The 21754-nt window shown below is 35.1% G+C and overlaps 1 pseudogene; it reads left to right on the top strand.

The window, feature by feature from the left end:
- The first annotated feature begins 16300 nt into the window (after window positions 1–16300).
- LOC147352826 (olfactory receptor 4A15-like) lies at window positions 16301–17868 on the top strand (annotated as a pseudogene).
- Window positions 17869–21754: the final 3886 nt, after the last annotated feature.

Genomic DNA, 21754 nt, shown 5'->3' on the forward strand with positions numbered 1-21754 from the left:
GATGCTCAAAATGACATGAAAGTTATGATTTATATACAAAGGGAGGATTATATCTGTTGTAAAACATTAAATTTAAGAAATTTTTCAGATGATTTAGTGGAAAAGAAGGGACAGAAACCAACATTTTGTTGTAGCCTGGAGGAAGAGAGACTAGAATCTGTCCCATGATGCAAGGGTATGGCAAACTGTAGGCATTTTTTAAGCACTTTTTTTTATTCTTTTTTAAAAATTTTATTTAGAGGCTATTTTAATATCTTATTATTAAATTTATTTTTTAATATTTTATCTAGAGGCCTATTTTAATTAGAGGCTAATTACTTTACAATATTGTATTGGTTTTGCCATACATCGACATGAATGACTTTAATGTACTTTACCATGGCTTCAGTGTTCATGTTTAAACTGCAAAATAGGCAATGGAAAGAATATCTGTAAACCCAGTTTGATGATTACAGTAAGATTTTCTCTAGGGTCTTACTGCTTTGTTACTAAATTCTTCATATATGTTACTTGGATGAAATTGGATTTTCCATAGGATCTTGACTTCAGAACTTCTATATGTGGTTAGCCAGTGTCAAAGCAAGCACAGAGATAGAAATTCTTAGATAGATACATGGAGGAAGAACAGTTGAGTGAAGGAGTAACAACTTTTTTTTTGTTTGTTTGTTTTCGTACTATGAATGTACCAAAAGCAAAACCAGAGACACCCACAAAAGGAGAACAGAATAATTCACAATATGTCTGTAATTCTCTCCTTAAAAAATAAAGGACACATTTTGAAATTAGTCTTAATTTGCTTAATTTTCATAACTATCTCCATGGATCACTTTTTTAATATAAATAATATAATATAAATAAATATAGATATAAACATTTTCCATTTGAAGACTTAAGGGACCATTAGAAACAAGCTTAGGTATCTTTTGCAAATTTCAAAAAGCTTAGGTTCTAAATTTCAAAGCATAGGTTCCAAAGCTTTTGATCTGTAGGTCTGCCACATACATGTACATCAAATTGACACTTTATTATCTATCAGGCACTTTCACATCAGTTCACTTTTTTAAATATTAAACTGGTAGATACATTATTATTATCCCAGTTTTCCAGAGAAACAAATTTAAACCAAGAAAGTTTTACTAATTTGCTTGACTCAATTCACATATGTTTTCTTTACAAAATGTGTCAGGAACTATTACACTGGAATTCAGGTTCCTTTCAAAAGTTTAACCTAAAAACTTGCAATCCAGGTCCTTAAAACTCAATTTTACTTCCTTTCAGATGAAATATAGGTGTCCATAGTATGCTGAGGCAGAAATCTATCTGCAGTCTTAATGATTCGATTTTTCCTTGGAGGCAGTGTTATCAAACGTGTTGTAGCCTTCTTTCACATGTGGCAATATATTTCAGCAGCACAAGTGTATTCCTTTTTTTTAAAGTTCAAATTATGCCACTTCACTTTACAAAGACCAGCATTAGTACAGTAATGCAATCTATAAATGAAAATAATATGAAAAAGACCACACATGTATATAATATATGAGTACACATTCTATATATGTATATATATCACTTTGCTGTGCACTTGAAATTAACACAAAATTATGAATTAACTGTACTTCAATAAAAGAAAAATGGAAAAATATCTAAAAACTCCCCAACATTAGTGTAAATATAGGCTGTCATTTTCTTTTCTTTTTATTTTTTTTACCTTTTTTTTTTTTACTTTTTTATTTTATTTTTTAAATTTACAATATTGTATTGGTTTTGCCAAATATCAACATGAATCTGCCACAGGTATACACATGTTCCCCATCCTGAACCCTCTTCCCTCCTCCTTCCCCGTACCATCCCTCTGGGTCATCCCAGTGCACCAGCCCCAAGCATTCAGTATCATGCCTCGAACCTGGACTGGCGACTTGTTTCATATATGATATTAAACATGTTTCAATGCCATTCCCCAAAATCATTCCATCCTCTCCCTCTCGCACAGAATCCAAAAGACTCTTCTTTACATCAGTGTCTCTTTTGCTATCTCGTATACAGGGTTATTGTTACCATCTTTCTAATTCCATATATATGCGTTAGTATACTATATTGGTGTTTTTCTTTCTGGCTTACATCACTCTGTATAATAGGCTCCAGTTTCATCCACCTCATTAGAACTGATTCAAATGTATTCTTTTTAATGGCAGAGTAATACATGTCATTTTATTTTAAAATGAAAAAGCCATTTGTATTTATTTTCATTCATGGAAATAAGTCCTAAAGTAGGTCTTCATAAAAGCCAAATGGCTAAGGTTCACCTTCAGAAACTGGGGGATAGCTGCAATGCTTCTCTATGCAGGTAAACAATACCTCCATGCTCAGATATTACCAAATGTTCAAATTATTAATGAAAAAGCTCCAGTTGATCACTGAATTTGAGAAATTGATAATTGTGTAAAGTAACACACATTGTACTGGTGTGTGTTTCTCCTAAGAATCAATGGGGCAGAATATTTAGATTTGTTGTGTAAGGAAACTTTGGTTTAATCTGGAAACTTCATTTGATGAAAATATTAGGCATTAAGTGAAGGGAGTGAGCTCATTACCGTTGCAGGCCAACTATGAGGTACATTTTCACAGGTTCTTTACAAACTTTAACTCTATTATTGGAGGAACAAGTATCAGTAGAAACATTTTTTTTCTCCATTTTATATTAGAGGAAAATGTGACTGAATAAAGTTAAGCAAGAATAGGAAGGTTTTTAGGTTTGACTACCTCTATTCCTTCACTTCACAATACTCCTTGTTGTCATGATGTGAAAATATCAAAACACAGGTCTGCTCATTGGCCATGTTACCACTGAGGTATCCTTCTCTTATTTCATTTGTGGAGGGGAAGCACTTTCTTCCCTTCATCTCCCTGTTGATCTCCTTTTCCCAGGTTACTTACCCTACATGGATTTCTGTTATGTCAAAAAAAAAAAAAAAAAGAAAAAGTCATCTGATGATCTCTTTTTGGCAGATATATTACCCTTCATGAAGATCATGATAAATGGGATATAGGGGGCTCAATAAATGAAATTAAAATGTTGAATTTCAAATAAAATGACAACTTGGGTGAAAGAGACATCTACAGGAAAACAGAGCAACTCTGTTATTGAGGAAGTTGATACTTCATTAGAACATGAAAGAAACACCTTGAAAAGCTAAATAGCTGCTATTTTCCATATGGCTTTTTGCATTGTTATCCTGTAGTGTTCACTCATTACTGGGAAAAGTGGCTCCATAATCAATTCATTTTAGGAAATTTTCAGTTATTTAATTTATCCAAACAATACTCTTCTGTGTTTACAGTGGGTTAGAGAGTTATGGGAGCTGGATATAAAAATGTGGATAATTAAAAATAACAACAGGATGGTTTATAGGTGAAATTAAGATTCCAGTGGGAAATAGATGGATAGTACGTGAATAAAGAAAGAAGCAATATATATATATATATATATATATATATATATATATATATATATATAATTTTGTTGGTAATAGGTAAGATGAGGAACATTTTATAACTACAGGATAGAAGTGAGCATTGGATAGGGATTTATATAGTTATTGGAAGCATGGAAAGAATTCAGTTTGGTCTGAATTTAAATAACCATATTAGCCCACCCCACCTTTTTAAAGAATAGGTCATTTAAAAATGTGTATTTGAAATGGGAGTAATAGTAGCTACCCAGAGTGTTTGCTAAAAGTGTCTACATCCCAATGTGAGTTCCAGTTTTCTCCTTCCAGCCTGGGTGGCTCTGCCCAATATCAGCAACTTGATCTGACTCAGACTCCATTCAGGTTTCTATTTCTTCTCAGACTCTGTATGATTTCATGTGTGACCTTTAAGGCTGGAGTCTGTTTTCTATAGCCCACTAGCTCTCTGGAAAGGAACTCTCACTGATTTTAAAGTCATATATGCACGGGGGATTACCTTCCCAGTTCAGGACCCCTGAACTGAGTAGTTCTCTTTGGATCTCAGGTCCACTGGCTCCTTTGGGAGCCTCTCTGCAACTGGATTGTCTCTTGTTTTGAGTGTTGCCTACCTGAGGTATAGGGCATGACTACACCCTGTATCTACCACTCCTATTGGTCTTGTTGTGAATCCTCTGTATATTTTTAGTAACAGAAGAACTGCTAGTCTCCAGGTCATTCTAATCAATAATGATTCTGTAAATACCTGTACTTTTATTGTTTTCTTTGAGAGTTACATGTATTCTTTGTCCTTCTACTCCATCATGGCCACTTCACCCTGTATGTCTGTCTGTCACAACTATTAGAGCCTGGCACATTTATAAATGGTGTAACTTTTCATAAATTCCTTTGGCATCTTTTCTTGTTCTATCACTTTTCCTTTAAAACTCAACTAAACATTGCTTTTGCTTGGAAGACTTCACTGATTCCAGTTTAATTGAAATATTCCTACCCTGTGACCCTTTTGTCAATGTTCTAATAATATGATTTTTTACATTAGTTTGGGATAGTTTGATGTGTCATTGTGTATCATATCACTGGAAATAGGAAACTATGCCTTTTTAACTTGGTCATCACAATGTCTGTGCCACGTTGGACACAAATCAATACTCTATAAACTGTTTTAATTTAAAAGATAAATTAAACAAGTTCAACTTATCATTCACTTAAAAATTTTCCCGTTTGTTCCATAGGAAAACTAATTCTAATGTGTTAACTCAGCTCCTGTACAGACTTGCCAGATGCAAGGAACAAAATAAGTTATTTTATCCTCTTGGGCCTAATGCAGAATCCGAAGGAGCAGAAAATCCTTTTAGTGATGTCTTGCTCTTCTATATTTTGACCTTGGTGGCCAACCTACTCATTGCCATGATTATAACCATCAACAGGATCCTGAACTCAACACAGTGCATTTTTGTTGGCTAATAATTTTTAGATCAAATGCATTCCTTTTCTTCCTTAGGAAGAATTACTATGAACAAAACTAGCAGAGGTGATTGCATTCCAGCTGAGTTACCTAAAATCCTAAAAGATGATGCTGTTAAAGTGCTGAACTCAATATGCCAGCAAATTTGAAAAACTCAATAGTAGCCACAGGACTGGAAAAAGGTTAGCTTTCATTCAAATCCCAAAGAAGGGCAAGCCAAATAATGTTAAAGTTACCATACAATTGCACTCATCCATTGTCCTCAAAATTTTGAGGACAGGACACTCAAAATCCTTCAAGCTAGGCTACAGTGGTACATGAACCAAAAACTTCGAGATCCACATGGTGAGTTTTGAACAGGCAGAGGAACCAGAGGTTAAATTGCCAACATTTGTTGGATTATGGAGAAAGCAAGAGAGTTCAGGAAAAAATCTTATAATTCATTGACTATGGTAAAGCCTTTCACTGTGCGGATCACAACAAATTGTGGAACATTCTTAAACAGAAATACCAGACGACCTTACCTGTCCCCTGAGAAACCTACCTTTTGGTCAAGAAGCAACAGAGGCCGGACATGAAACAACTGGTTGGTTCAAAATTGGGAAAGGGGTACAACAAGGCTGTATATTGTCTCCCTGCTTATTTAAATTTTGTATGCAGAATATTGCAGATAGTAATTGCAACCATGAAATTAAAAGATGCTTACTCCTTGGAAGGAAGGTTATGACAAACCTAGATAGCATATTGAAAAGCAGAGACATTACTTTGCCAACAAAGGTCCATCTAGTCAAGGCTATGGTTTTTCCTGTGGTCATGTATGGATATGAGATTTGGACTGTGAAGGAAGCTGAATGCTGAAGAATTGATGCTTTTGAACTGTGGTGTTGGAGAAGACTCTTGAGAGTCCCTTGGACTGCAAAGAGATCCAACCAGTCCATTCTAAAGGAGATCAGTCCTGGGTGTTCATTGGAAGGACTGATGCTAAAGCTGAAACACCAATGGCCACCTCATGTGAAGAGTTGACTCATTGGAAAAGACTCTGATGCTGGGAGGGATTGGGGGCTGGAGGAAAAGGGGACGACAGAGGGTGAGATGGCTGGATGGCATCACCGACTTGATGGACATGAGTTTGAGTGAACTCCGGGAGTTGGTGATGGACAGGGAGGCCTGGTGTGCTGTGATTTGTGGGGTCGCAAAGAGTCAGACACTGCTGAGCAACTGAACTGAACTGATGCAGAATATATCATGAAAAATGCCAGGCTGGAAGGCTCACAAACTGGAATCAATATTGTTGACAAAAATATCAACAACTTCAGATATGCAGATGATAACACTCTAATGCCAGAAAGTGAAGAGGAATTTAAAGATCTTCTTGATAAGGGTGAAAGAGGAGAGTGAAAAAGCTGGCTTGAAACTCAACATTAAAAAATCTAAAATCATGGCATCCAGTCCCATCATTTCATGGCAAATAGAAGGGGAAAAAGTAGAAACAGTGACAAACTTTATTTTCTTGGACTCCAAATTCACTGCAGATTGTGACTGCAGTTATGAACTTAAAAGAAGCTTGCTCCTTGGAAGGAAAAGAATGACAAATTGGACAGTGTATTAAAAAGCAGAGACATCACTTTGCCAACAATGGTCTGTATAATTAAAGCTATGTTTTTTCCAGACATCATGTATTGATGTGAGAGTCAGACCATAAAGAAAGCTGAGCACAGAAGAGCTAATGCTTTTCAATTGTGGTGATGGAGAACATTATTGAGAACCCCTTGGACAGAAAGATCAAACCAGTCAATCCTAAAGGAAATTAAGTATGACTATTCATTGGAAAAAATGATGCTGAAGATGAAGCTCCAATAATTTGGCCAACTGATGTGAAGAGTTGATTCATTTGAAAAGACCCTGATGGTGGGAAAGATTGATAGCAAAAGGAGAAGGGGGTGGCAGAGGATAAGAAGACTAGATAGCATCGCAGAGTCAGTGGAAATGAATCTGAACAAACTCCAGGAAATAGTAGTGGACAGAGGAGCCTGGCATGCTGCCATCCATGAAGCCACAGAGAGTCAGACATGACTTAGACATTGAACAAAAGCAATGCCAAATGAAATTTTTATAGAGTTGCTGGTTTCAAATTACTATCTATTTTATTACTTTCTCATTCTTTTTTTTTTTTTTTTGTAAATTTTTAATCATATTCTTATCTTTACCTTCATTCTATATACTGCCTTATGATCCAGCAATCCCATTGCTGGGCAAACACACTGAGGAAACCAGAATTGAAAGAGACACATGTACCCCAATGTTCATCGCAGCACTGTTTATAATAGCCAGGACATGGAAGCAACCTAGATGTCCATCAGCAGATGAATGAATAAGAAAGCTGTGGTACATATACACAATGGAGTATTACTCAGCCATAAAAAGAATACATTTGAATCAGTTCTAATGAGATGGATGAAACTGGAGCCTATTATACAGAGTGAAGTAAGCCAGAAAGAAAAACACCAATATAGTATACTAACACATATATATGGAATTAGAAAGATGGTAATAATAACCCTGTATACGAGACAGCAAAAGAGACACTGATGTAAAGAACAGTCTTTTGGACTCTGTGGGAGAGGGAGAAGGTGGGATGATTTGGGAGAATGGCATTGAAACATGTCTAATATCATATATGAAACAAGTTGCCAGACCAGGTTCGATGCACAATACTGGATGCTTGGGGCTGGTGCACTGGGACAACCCAGAGGGATGGTATGGGGAGGGAGGAGGGTTCAGGATGGGGAACACATGTATACCTGTGGAGGATTCATTTTGATATATGGCAAAACCTATACAATATTGTAAAGTCAAAAAATAAAGTAAAATTAAATTAAATTAAAAAGTGAATAAATGTGAAAGCTTACTAGAAAAATAAATATATTTTTATTTATATCATTAATTTTTATGTTAATGATATAGTAAAATTATTTTTCATTAAAAATAAACTGTTTAGTGCTGTATTAATTTTATTCAATTTCATTTGTCTTAAATATGAAATTTTAGTATAATATCTTAATTTATTAAATAAGCATTATAGATAAGATGGTTAGTAATAAATACTAAATAAAAATCCATGCAAAGTGAAATAATGTAGAATAAACCTCCTCCCATCCCAATTCAGATTCTCTCAGTCCTTCCAGATGCAGTCACTATATTCTTTTCTTAAGATTCTTCAAGTAATAATCATAAAATTAAGCAAGTTTTTGAAATTTTGTACATATAGGTTCCAGAATTAGCGCTGAGTCAACTTTTGATGTATCTAAAATTTTAATTTTCGTAGTTATTGCCAGCATGCGAATTCATTTAGGCATGTATTCCTAGGTTTTAACTGATTTGTATTTCTTTTCCATGACTGCTTATGAATGAGTTTTATATGTTTTCTTAGATTGCTAATCTTTTCCATACTGATTTTGATGGTGTGTTCACTTTGACAATATTTATGCTTTCAACTCATAAATATGGGACATCCTTGTGTCTTTAATTTTTTTCATCAATGTCATCTAGTTTTCAGTGCACGAATCTCCAGTCCTTGGATCCATTTATTCCTATGTATTTTATTCTGCTTGATGCTATTGTAAGTGGGATTATTTAATTCAATAATTAATTAAGTTCTGTTTTGGGTAGTTCATTGTAAATATATTTAGATACGACATTTCAATATGTTGATTTTATACCCTGAAAAGATGTTGGATTTGTTTTGCAGTTCTAAGAGTTGTGGTGTGATTATTTGCTTTTATATATGTAAGATTATGTCTACTCTGTAGTCTTTTAAATATGGTTTCTTGTTCTTAGTATCATACACATCACATTTATGCATATTAATGTGTTAATCAGGAGTTTATTCATTTTATTGCTGAATAATATTCCATTTTATGGATGTATCACCATTCTTTATCTTTTATCTTAACTAAGATACATGTTGACTGTTTCCAGCTATTTACAATTATGATTAAAACCGCTCTAAATATTTACATAGAGTTTTGTGAGAAAAGCAAACAAACCAGAAACAATATGCACTAATTATTTTTAAAACACTAGTTGAGTTGTTGTGTTTTCATTTTCATTCGTTTCTATGCAAATTTTGATTTCTTTTTTGATTTCTTCTGTGATTTGTTGGTTATTCAGCAGCGTGCTGTTCAGCCTCCATATTGGAATTTTTAATAGTTTTTCTCCTGTAATTGAGATCTAATCTTACTGCATTGTGGTCAGAAAAGATGCTTGGAATGATTTCTATTTTTTTGAATTTACCAAGGCTAGCTTTATGGCCCAGGATGTGATCTATCCTGGAGAAGGTTCCATGTGCGCTTGAGAAAAAGGTGAAATTCATTGTTTTGGGATGAAATGTCCTATAGATATCAATTAGGTCTAACTGGTCTATTGTATCGTTTAAAGTTTGTGTTTCCTTGTTAATTTTCTGTTTAGTTGATCTATCCATAGGTGTGAGTGGGGTATTAAAGTCTCCCACTATTATTGTGTTATTGTTAATTTCTCCTTTCATACTTGTTAGCATTTGTCTTACATACTGCGGTGCTCCCGTGTTGGGTGCATATATATTTATAATTGTTATATCTTCTTCTTGGATTGATCCTTTGATCATTATGTAGTGACCATCTTTGTCTCTTTTCACAGCCTTTGTTTTAAAGTCTTTTTTATCTGATATGAGTATTGCTACTCCTGCTTTCTTTTGGTCCCTATTTGCGTGGAAAATCTTTTTCCAGCCCTTCACTTTCAGTCTGTATGTGTCCCCTGTTTTGAGGTGGGTCTCCTGTAGACAACATATGTAGGGGTCTTGTTTTTGTATCCATTCAGCCAGTCTTTGTCTTTTGGTTGGGGCATTCAACCCATTTACGTTTAAGGTAATTACTGATAAGTAAACCACTATGAGGTACCATTTCACACCAGTCAGAATGGCTGTGATCCAAAAGTCTATAAATAATAAATGCTGGAGAGGGTGTGGAGAAAAGGGAACCCTCTTACACTGTTGGTGGGAATGCAAACTAGTACAGCCACTATGGAGAACAGTGTGGAGATTCCTTAAAAAACTGGAAATAGAACTGCCTTATGATCCAGCAATCCCACTGCTGGGCATACACACTGAGGAAACCAGAAGGGAAAGAGACACGTGTACCCCAATGTTCATCGCAGCACTGTTTATAATAGCCAGGACATGGAAGCAACCTAGATGTCCATCAGCAGATGAATGGATAAGAAAGCTGTGGTACATATACACAATGGAATATTACTCAGCCATTAAAAAGAATACATTTGAATCAGTTCTAATGAGGTGGATGAAACTGGAGCCTATTATACAGAGTGAAGTAAGCCAGAAGGAAAAACATAAATACAGTATACTAACGCATATATATGGAATTTAGAAAGATGGTAACGATAACCCTGTATACGAGACAGCAAAAGAGACACTGATGTATAGAACAGTCTTATGGACTCTGTGGGAGAGGGTGGGAAGATTTGGGAGAATGGCATTGAAACATGTGAAATGTCATGTATGAAACGAGATGCCAGTCCAGGTTCAGTGCACGATGCTGGATGCTTGGGACTGGTGCGCTGGGAAGGCCCAGGGGGATGGTATGGGGAGGTTGGGAGGGAGGAGGGTTCAGGATGGGGAGCATGCGTATATCTGAAATTAAAAAAAAGAAAAAAAGAAAAAAAAAAAAAACACTAGTTGGGAGAAATAAGAAACAATGATCAATAAAAGATAAGAAACAAGTTGAGTTCTCAGATTTTCCCATTTTACCTTTAAAAAGTTTCCATGTTGTTGTGCAAAGACGTATATCTCAGAAAGATCCTGGTAGATTCACTGAGTTGAGGACATGACTTTCAGAGTCTGAGGAGACCAAAGCACATAGAATTCTTAGGCTAGAACACTATGGAGGGCAGAGCTATAGACTTAGGGTTGGGAGGGTGGAGTTGGAGAGCAAGAGAGAAAGATTTACCAAAGACCTGGAGAGCTAGAGAGAGAGAATTCAGAACTAAAGAGCATACCCTCAAATGTTTATGAGAGAACTGATCTGAGCTTGCATTTGAGGAAAATACCTGAGGCTGGGGAAAGATTTACCAGATGCATTAGAGAGAAGAAGGCTTGGTCCCCGCATTGGGTAGGAAGAAAGCCTGTTCTCACCAGCTGGAAAACTCATAGTTCCCAGAGGCAGTGCTGTTGGTTGAATACTTAGAAAGACTTTACCTCAGTAGTAGGTCTTGATTAGTACTCACCTGAGCACTTCTGACGACCTGGCTCAAAACTGTATCAAAAAAATTTTTTAAAAATCTTAAAGAGAACATCCAAACAAATCAAAATAACTAACGTGTTCAGAACTTTGTACCTGTAGTTGTGAGATATTAATCCTTATTTTCCTTTTGATGCCCTTGTTTCATTCTAAGAGTTATGTTTGGTGCATAAAATGCATTAGTATGAATATTAATTATCTCCTTTCTTTAAAGGTGTTTATCTAAGATTGGTACTATACCTGGATTAGTTGTTATGCAGAATTGATTAATTACATTTACAAACAATGAAATTTTGTGGAGAGGAAAAGAAGGATTATAAGCTGCTTAGGTATTAGATTATTCCAGCTTTTAATTATTTTTCTGTGTGTGTTTATAAACTTGTCTTTTTCTGTAGCATAGGTCCATTTTCTTTCAGTTGGCAGTTATGATGTCATAAATTCATTTAAGATATCATTGTGCCTGGATTTATCTCTGGGCTTTCTATTAAATCCACGCACATATGGACACCTTATCTTTGACAAAGGAGGCAAGAATATACAATAGATTAAAGACAATCTCTTTAACAAGTGGAGCTAGGAAATCTGGTCAACCACTTGTAAAAGAATGAAACTAGACCACTTTCTAACACCATACACAAAAATAAACTCAAAATGGATTAAAGATCTAAATGTAAGACCAGAAACTATAAAACTCCTAGAGGAGAACATAGGCAAAATACTCTCTGACATACATCACAGCAGGATCCTCTATGACCCACCTCCCAGAATATTGGAAATAAAAGCAAAAATAAACAAATGGGACCTAATTAACCTTAAAAGCTTCTGCACATCAAAGGAAACTATTAGCAAGGTGAAAAGACAGCCTTCAGAATGGGAGAATATAATAGCAAATGAAGCAACCGACAAACAACTAATCTCAAAAATATACAAGCAACTCTTCCAGCTCAACTCCAGAAAAATAAATGACCCAATCAAAAAATGGGCCAAAGAACTAAATAGACATTTCTCCAAAGAAGACATACAGATGGCTAACAAACACATGAAAAGATGCTCAACATCACTCATTATCAGAGAAATGCAAATCAAAACCACAATGAGGTACCATTTCACGCCAGTCAGAATGGCTGCGATCCAAAAGTCTACAAATAATAAATGCTGGAGAGGGCGTGGAGAAAAGGGAACCCTCTTACACTGCTGGTGGGAATGCAAACTAGTACAGCCACTATGGAGAACAGTGTGAAGATTCCTTAAAAAACTGGAAATAGAACTGCCTTATGATCCAGCAATCCCACTGCTGGGCATACACACTGAGGAAACCAGAAGGGAAGGAGACACGTGTACCCCAATGTTCATCGCAGCACTGTTTATAATAGCCAGGACATGGAAGCAACCTAGATGCCCATCAGCAGATGAATAGATAAGAAAGCTGTGGTACATATACACAATGGAGTATTACTCAGCCATTAAAAAGAATACATTTGAATCAGTTCTAATGAGGTGGATGAAACTGGAGCCTATTATACAGAGTGAAGTAAGCCAGAAGGAAAAACATAAATACAGTATACTAACGCATATATATGGAATTTAGAAAGATGGTAACAATAACCCGGTGTACGAGACAGCAAAAGAGACACTGATGTATAGAACAGTCTTATGGACTCTGTGGGAGAGGGAGGGGGTGGGAAGATTTGGGAGAATGTCATTGAAACATGTAAAATATCATGTAAGAAATGAGTTGCCAGTCCAGGTTCGATGCACGATACTGGATGCTTGGGGCTAGTGCACTGGGACGACCCAGAGGGATGGTGTGGGGAGGGAGGAGGGAGGAGGGTTCAGGATGGGGAACACATGTATACCTGTGGCGGATTCATTTTGATATTTGGCAAAACTAATACAATTATGTAAAGTTTAAAAATAAAATAAAATTAGAAAAAAAAAGATATCATTGTATTAACTTTCTACAATATGTGAAATCTGAAGTGATGATCTGCTTTTCAATCTTGATTCTGTTGATTAGGCATTTTTTTTCTTGTTTTCCCTTAGTCCATTTTCTAGAAACTTATCAATTTATTTAATGTTCAAAGAGTCAATTTTTAGTTTTCAATAGATTTGTTATTTTCAATCACTTTTTCAATGAAGTTTGTATTCTCAATACTGTTTCTATACTACAGTGTTTTCTGGGTTTGTTTTAATTTCTCTTTTCTAATAAAAAGAAAACTCAGTTCATTCCTGAAAATATTTATTTATTGTTTTCTAATATTTGCCTTTGAAGTCATAAATTTGTCTTTACACACTCCTCTAGCTGTATACAGTTAATTTATATATACAGCATTATATTGTTATAGCTAGTCTTTCTTATATATGTGTATATATATGTGTATATTTCATAGATGCCTTTCATATTTTTTAATACATGTATATCACACTCTTTCTGTTGAAAATATACCTGAAAATGTTCATGATTAATTTCAGGCCTTTGTTTGCTAGGTAATTGAAAAATATTATACTTTTGTTATCAATTTCTAACTGAACTACATTATATGTATATATAAACTGTATGATATTGCAACTTGTGTCATGGTCTAGTGTATTTTCTACTTTGGTGAATGCCCCATGAGCATTCTGAGATGAATGAAATAGCTCCATAATGTTTTCTCTTTCTGGACTTTGATAAACAGATTCTATCAACTTACCTGTCTGAAATTAGGTGACAATTTTATCTGCATTTAAAATAAACTTTAAATGACTTGCTCTGAAATTAGTATTCATCATTTTTGAAAATCAGTTCAGAAATAATCTTCAAAGACAGTTTAAGCTTAAAGAGATTTGCCAATTTTGAAGGTCATAATTAAAATGAGGTTTTTGCATGTATCTTTTCTGCTCATACTGGACTTTTCTGTTTTAATGAAATGTTCTCAAGTTATTTTTTAGTATTTTCCCCCAGAGGACAGAGTTCTATAAGTTATTTTCTACACAATGACCATCCTTGCATCTCTGGAGATAAATTATATGCCCTCAGAATTATGATTATGGTCTCAAAGAATTTAATTAGAAAAAAAAATCACCATTAGAGATGCACTAATTGAATGACTCAATAGTAGTTACTTCAGTTAAATGTAGATAAAGTTTAGAATCATTTACCCTTATCACAGAGACAATTTGTCTATAGTAGTAATCACATGATGGGCTTCTTCTCAAATCAAAGGGACAGAATCAAAGCACAATAATGTAAGTATATGAAATTATTCTCCTTCTTTCAGGAAATCCAAAGAACAATGCTGTATGAAAACAGGGCAGTCTAACTGATTGAGAATCAAAATGTTGCAAAGGCTATTTCACTTTCATTGGTATAAATGAAAACAGCAAAAATTTATTGTGAACAAATCTTACATAATCTGGATAGTTTCCTCCATCAAAATATTGATTTAACATGTGTTTGTTATCAGCACACATTGCCCAATGGTGGATATTTTGAACTCCTCTTCACAATCAAGATTCAGAGTTTTTAGGTAACAGGACATTGATATTCACTTTGAAAATCCAAACAATTTGAGAGTTTTTTTTTTTTTTTCCTTGAATGTCTGAGATGGATTAGATTTCCTGCAACCATAGAATATGTTGGTCACTTGGAACCAGTTCAAAGTCCAGTGATGCTGCATGTATCTTGCTCACTGTGTTTCCAGAGATGGCATCAGTGAACAAAAGTCAATGCTTTGAGAAGGCACTAGAGCCCAGAACGTGAGTTGAATGGCTTTCTCCATATGCAGGTAAACCTGGAAGTATATTTAGACACAAAATTCTGAACTAGGCTCACCATTTTGCTACAGTACATTGATGTTCTGAGAATTCAGTTATTTAAGAGTTTTATTTTGTGATTTTCATAAATCAGCCATGTTATGAACCCTTTGTGATTCCTAAAATATGTGAAGACTGATTCTATTTTGTTATACTTTTTTTTAGATATTTTCATATTTTAATGATCTGGAATAAATTTGCCTTCTGGAAGACATTCTTAGAAATTAATTTCAACTGTAACAATTTGGGGATATTTTCATGGGCAGATTTTTGTAAATCTGAAGATAGATTCAATATGTTCTCTAAACATAACTTATTAACCTGATGAAATTAAAAGATGAAGCAGCAGCTTTACACCTTGATTCAGTGATATTTAAGAAAGTAATTTAATGCTATAGTAATCAAGCTGTGACTTCAATTTCTACTTCTTCTGTACATAGGTGAGCTTCAGCATCATATCACATGTTTGTTCACCATTTAGAGGTATTCTTCCTTTAACTTTCATTTATATTTTTATCTTTATAGTTAATTGTTTATGCATATTTGTCAATTTTATATATTAACTGTATGTTACCAGCTCAGCTGGTAAGGAATTTGCCTGCAATGCGGGAGACCTGGGTTCGATCCCTGGATTGGGGAGATCTCCTGGAGAAGGGAACCCACTCCAGTAGTCTGGCCTGGAGAATTCCATGGACTATATAGTCCATGGGGTTGCAAAGAGTCGGACATGACTGGGTAACTTTCAGTTTCACTTGATATTTTTATTCATGTAAATTTGTTTCCAAGCTACTTTTGTCTATTGGTGTTGTGGCATCATTTCCTAAATTATTTAAAAAAATTGAAATTGTCAGATATGTCTATTTTGTATTCAAAAATTCATTAAAAAGATTCTTCTACTTCTAGAATGTAATGTCACATTTTATTAAATGGAAAGTAAATGAAAGGTAAACTTTGCTTTCCTTTTTCATTAAATGTTTAATCAGTTTTTATTTTATATGTTACTAGCTTATGTACAATTTAATTAGCATCTTCATGGAAAGCTAGTTGTGGCAACTCATTTATTTAATACTGTGTCTTTTCCCCAGAAATCTCTCTAATCACTTGCTTCTCCATGAGTTTACAATATTGTTAAGTTTAGGGACAATGTTTTAATCAGTCTGTATTATAATATCTGAAAGCATCAGAACATAATAAAACATATAAAAGACTTCAATAACTCATCTCTAATAATTTTATTCACAGGTAATTTGGTGCTGAACTCTGAACTAAGACATAAAGAAGCACCTATGGAACATAGGAATAATGCTATTGGGTTTGTCCTCTTAGGGCTTGCTCAGAGATCCCAGGGACAGAAAATACTGTTTGTGGTGTTCTTGCTCATCTACATTGTGACCGTGGTGGGCAACTTACTCATTGTCCTGACTGTGGTGTTCAGCCCAACCCTGGATGACTCATGTACTTCTTTCTTGGCTACTTATCATTTTTGGATGCTCTTTATTATACAATCTTCACCCCAAATATGATTAAAAACTTCATTTGTGAGAAGAAAACCATTTCCTTCCAAGCCTGCATGGCCCAGCTTTTTTTTTTTTTTAATTTTTATTTTATTTTTAAACTTTACAAATTGTATTAGTTTTGCCAAATATCAAAATGAATCCACCACAGGTATACATGTGTTCCCCATCCTGAACCCTCCTCCCTCCTCCCTCCCCATACCATCCCTCTGGGTCGTCCCAGTGCACTAGCCCCAAGCATCCAGTATTCTGCATCAAACCTGTACTGGCAACTCATTTCATACATGATATTATACATGTTTCAATGCCATTCTCCCAAATCTTCCCACCCTCTCCCTCTCCCACGGAGACCAAAAGACTGTTCTATACATCTGTGTCTCTTTTGCTGTCTCGTATACAGGGTTATTGTTACCATCTTTCTAAATTCCATATATATGCATTATTATACTGTATTGGTGTTTTTCTTTTGGCTTACTTCACTCTGTATAATAGGCTACAGTTTCATCCACCTCATTAGAACTGATTCAAATGTATTCTTTTTTAATGGCTGAGTAATACTCCATTGTGTATATGTACCACAGCTTTCTTATTCATTCATCTGCTGATGGACATCTAGGTTGCTTCCATGTCCTGGCTATTATAAACAGTGCTGCGATGAACATTGGGGTACACGTGTCTCTTTCTCTTCTGGTTTCCTCTTAAAAAACTGGAAATGGCCCAGCTTTTTATGGAGAACTTATTTGGTGGTGCTGAGATTTTACTCCTGGTGGTCATGGCTTATGACCGCTTCATGACCATCTGCAAACCCTTGCATTATTTGACAATCGTGAATCAGCGATTGCATATTTATGCTCTTGGCGTGGGTTGGTGGGTTTTTACATGCTGTTCTTCATCCTATCTTTATTTACAATCTTCCCTTCTGTGGCCCCAATGTCATTGACCATTTCTTCTGTGACTTGTACCCCTTGTAAAAACTTGCCTGCACTGACATCCACATTACTGCCCTCTCATTAGTTGTCAATGATGGCACAATATCTGTGGTCATCTTTGCACTCTTATTCATCTCCTATGTGGTCATTCTGCACTCCCTGAAGAATCTTAGTCAGAAAGGAAAGCACAAAGCTTTTTCCATCTGTGGCTTCTACATTACTGTGGTGCTTCTCTTCTTTGTGCCCTGTATTTTTCTGTATGTGAGACCACCTTGTACTTTACCTGTTGATAAATCTTTGGCTGTGTTTTATACCACAGTCACCCCTATGTTGAACCCTCTATTCTATACTCCAAGAAATGGAGAAATGCAAAACGCCATGAAAAAGCTCTGGATCAGAAAAAGAAATTGAAGCACCAGGGAAAAGCATCACCTATTTTCCCTGAAGAATTGCTCTTCCCAGGAAAGTCATGTGTGACTACTAGGTCTCCTGAAATGCAGGAGACCTGCATTTGATTCCTGGGTTGGGAAGATCCCCTGGAAAAGGGAATGGCAACCCACTATAGTATTCTTGCCTGGAGAATCTCATGAACAGAGGAGCCTGGCGGGCTACAGTCCATGAGGTCACAAAAAGTTGAATATAACTGAGCAACTACCACACACACACACACACACACACAAAACAACACCAATAACAAATGTCTCATGTTTAATAACTTTAGCAAGATGAAAAAAATTATTATGTGAATAATTCCAATGATCAAAAATATTTAAGATTTTCCTTCTTCAAAGTATATATATATATATATATATATATATATATATATATTTAAAATACATTCGTAAGATTTCTGCAATTAAAAATGTCAAAAAAAAATGTCTCTATTGAGAATTCCCTTGTGGCTCAGTTAGTAAAGAATCTGCCTGAAATGTGGGAGACCTAGGTTTGATCCCTGGGTTGGGAAGATCCCCTGGAGAAGGGAAAGGCTACCTACTCCAGTATTCTGGTCTAGAGAATTCCATGGACTGTATAGTCCATGGGGACGCAAAGAGTTGGACACAACTGGGCGACTTTCACTTTCACTTTCATTGCGACTACAGATTTATGTTCCATGTAAATTTATTTAATTAGTGGAAGATTTCCTCATGTTTTTGTCTTAAATAATATAACCTTTTTCAGAATTAATGACTCGTTACAAATATTAAAAGAATAGCATAGAAATATGATAGAAAATCTTTGTTCACTCATACTCCCACAGAGACAACCTGTATTAATATTTGAAGTATATGTCTTATTTTTGTCTGCAAGATAATATAAAATATATATATATATATATATATATATATATATATATATATATAATCTTTCTTTGTATGTCTTAGCATGATGAGGTTGAAGGTGAATATTTCAGAGCTGTAATAGTAAACATAAGGAGACTATCTTTATAAATAAATCTGATCGAACAAGGTACATATACATAAAAACACGGACATCTTACATATTTTCCCAATTGGGCAATCACATTATCTCTTCAAATTTACCTGCATTGTTTGGAGTTATATTTTCATAAAGGTGACCAATCCTTCTTCTCAGATAGTTTGGAATATCTGGTAAAGCCTCCAATATTTTTAAATATCCCAATCTACTCTTTGGCTTATATGTTTCATAGCCTTCTATAGTGATCCAGCCTCTGTCCTTTACATGTAAATTTAGCATAATCCATGATCATAAGCATCTAATATGCATGATGGAGCTTGACACCAGATATTTTGGTGATATCATCATTAAAAAAGATGTTGACTTCATATGCCATGACTTTGTATGCCATGTTCATCTCTTTTATTAATGTTACACAAATTGCTAGTGATAAACAAGTCAAAATATACTGTTTTATCTTTCAGAGACATCGTTCATAAAATTCTCTCCCTGTCTAAATCAAGCTTGAAACAACATATTATCCTCCTCTAATGTGTTTGGAAGCATACGATCAAAGAAACCTATTTGTATGTTTCCCATATAGTGAGCTGGTAAAGAATCCACCTTCAATGTAGGAGACCCCGGTTTGATTCCTGGGTTGGGAAGATCCCCTGGAGAAGGGAACATCCTCCCATTCCAGTATTCTTACCTGGAGAGTCACAAACAGTCAGACAAGATTGAGTGAGTTTCACTTTTCACTTTCATATTTACTCTGGATCCATGAGGGGGCAAGGCTATGGGGTGATGGGTGTATTTTGCTAGTAAATCACAGTGTGTGAGAAACCTCATATCCTGATGATTTTTATCCTGTTACATGGAGATTTCTTAATATTATTTTTTGTCTTCTCAAACTCAATAGTGTTCACAAATTATAATAAGCATCTGTGTTTGTTGGATATTATATAATTTGTTCTTCTACTTTTGGATGCTATTATAGACTGAGAGTTTGTTTCCCTATCTAAAATCATAAATTAAATTCTTTCTAATGTGGTGGTATTTGGAGGGTGTCCATTGGAAATTGATTAGGTCATGAAGGCAGTGCCCTGATGAGTGGGATTAATCCCCTAATAAAAAGACATCTTGTACTTTACAGGAGCCTCTGTGGTCAAGTATCTGCTTGCCAATACAGGAGCCAGTGGAGATTCTACAGAGCCATAAAAAAGAATGCCATTTCTAGCAACATGGAAGGACCTAACGATTATCATACTTAAGGCAACCAGAAAGAAAAAGACAAATAACATATGTCACTATTACAGGGAATCTAAAATATGACACAAATAAATTTATCTATGAAACAGACTCATAGACACAGAAAGCAGATTTGTGGTTGCTAAGTGGGAGGTGTGTGGCAGGAAAAGATTGGGAGTTTGGGATGAGCACATGGATACTGTTATGTATAGAATGTATAACCAATAAGGTCCCACTGCAAAGGACAGGGAACTATGTCCAATATCTAATGATAAATCATCACAAAAATATTTTCAACAATAAGTCTGTTTTCTGTGTCTATGAGTCTGTTTCATAGATAAATTTATTTGTGCCATATTTAGATTCTCCATATGGGTGACATGTTATTTGTCTTTCTCTTTCTGACTGCCTTTAGTATGATAATCTCTAGCTCCCTCCCCTGGAGAAGTGATAGGCTACCCCACTGTAGTATTCTTGGGCTCCCCTGGTGGCTCAGACTGTAAAGAATCTGGCTGCAATGTGGGAGACCTAGGTTCAATCGCTGGTTTGGGAAGATCCCTTGAAGGAGGGCATGACAACCTACTCCACTATTCTTGCCTGGAGAATCCCCATGGACAGAGGATCCTGGAAAGCTACAGTCTATGGAGTTGCAAAGAGTCAGACATGACTGAGTGACTAAGCACTGACACAAATATATAACTGAATACTTTTGCTGTTAAAAATAAATTAACATTGTAAATCAACTATATTTCAAAAAAATAAATTTTAAAAAAATACTTTATTTACCCATCTACAATTTATTTTTGTCTGTGTAAGTAAAATATGTAACCCTATTTTCCCCAACATTTAAAATGATATGTCAACATAATTATTAATTTCAGCTAATTTCATAATTTTCTATTTACTATGTCAGGTTTTACAATATCTATAAGTTTGAATTCTGAGGCACTTTCCCTTCCTCCTCCCTTTCCTTCTCTTCTTCCTTTAAACAGTCATTAGGCAAAGTTTGAAAACTTCCCATAAAAATTTATTTAGAATGCCACAATGCTTTATATTTTGAGGAGAATGACATAGTTTAGTATTGTGTTTTCCCATCCAGAACAGGACACATATTGAGAAGGATTTACTGATGTCTCAATAAAAATCTGTAATTATCTCCATAGAGTGTACATATGACTGACATTTTGGTTTTGTTGTTAAAAAAAATAAAAAAAGAGGATGCTATTTATGTTTGATTTGCATTTTCAATGAACTGCTCAGAAAGTGCTCAATGACATTCATTGTCATGAATTACAGTTCAGTCCTCAAGGCCACAGATGTTTGTTAAATGCAAATATCCATATCCCTGAGCCAACAACACACAAGTATGTTGGTATCCCTTGTACCTACATATTCAATGTTATGTAGGTTTCCACCCAATTACACATTATGTCTGTATGTGAACACACAGAGGTCTTTAGCTGATAATACATGGGTCAGTATTTGACTATCAATATGGATACATTTGTATATGTATATGCATGTGTATTTGATATATCACACACAGGTCTATATATTTCTATAAAGAAGGCTGTATATTGTCACACACAGGTCTATGTTTAATCACACATGTGGCTATATATGTCGACACAAA

The sequence above is a fragment of the Bos grunniens genome, chromosome 19, assembly GCF_055505025.1.
Source record: "Bos grunniens cultivar Pamir isolate PY7600 chromosome 19, Bosgru_T2T1.0, whole genome shotgun sequence".
In the NCBI taxonomy this organism is placed as follows: Eukaryota; Metazoa; Chordata; class Mammalia; order Artiodactyla; family Bovidae; genus Bos; species Bos grunniens.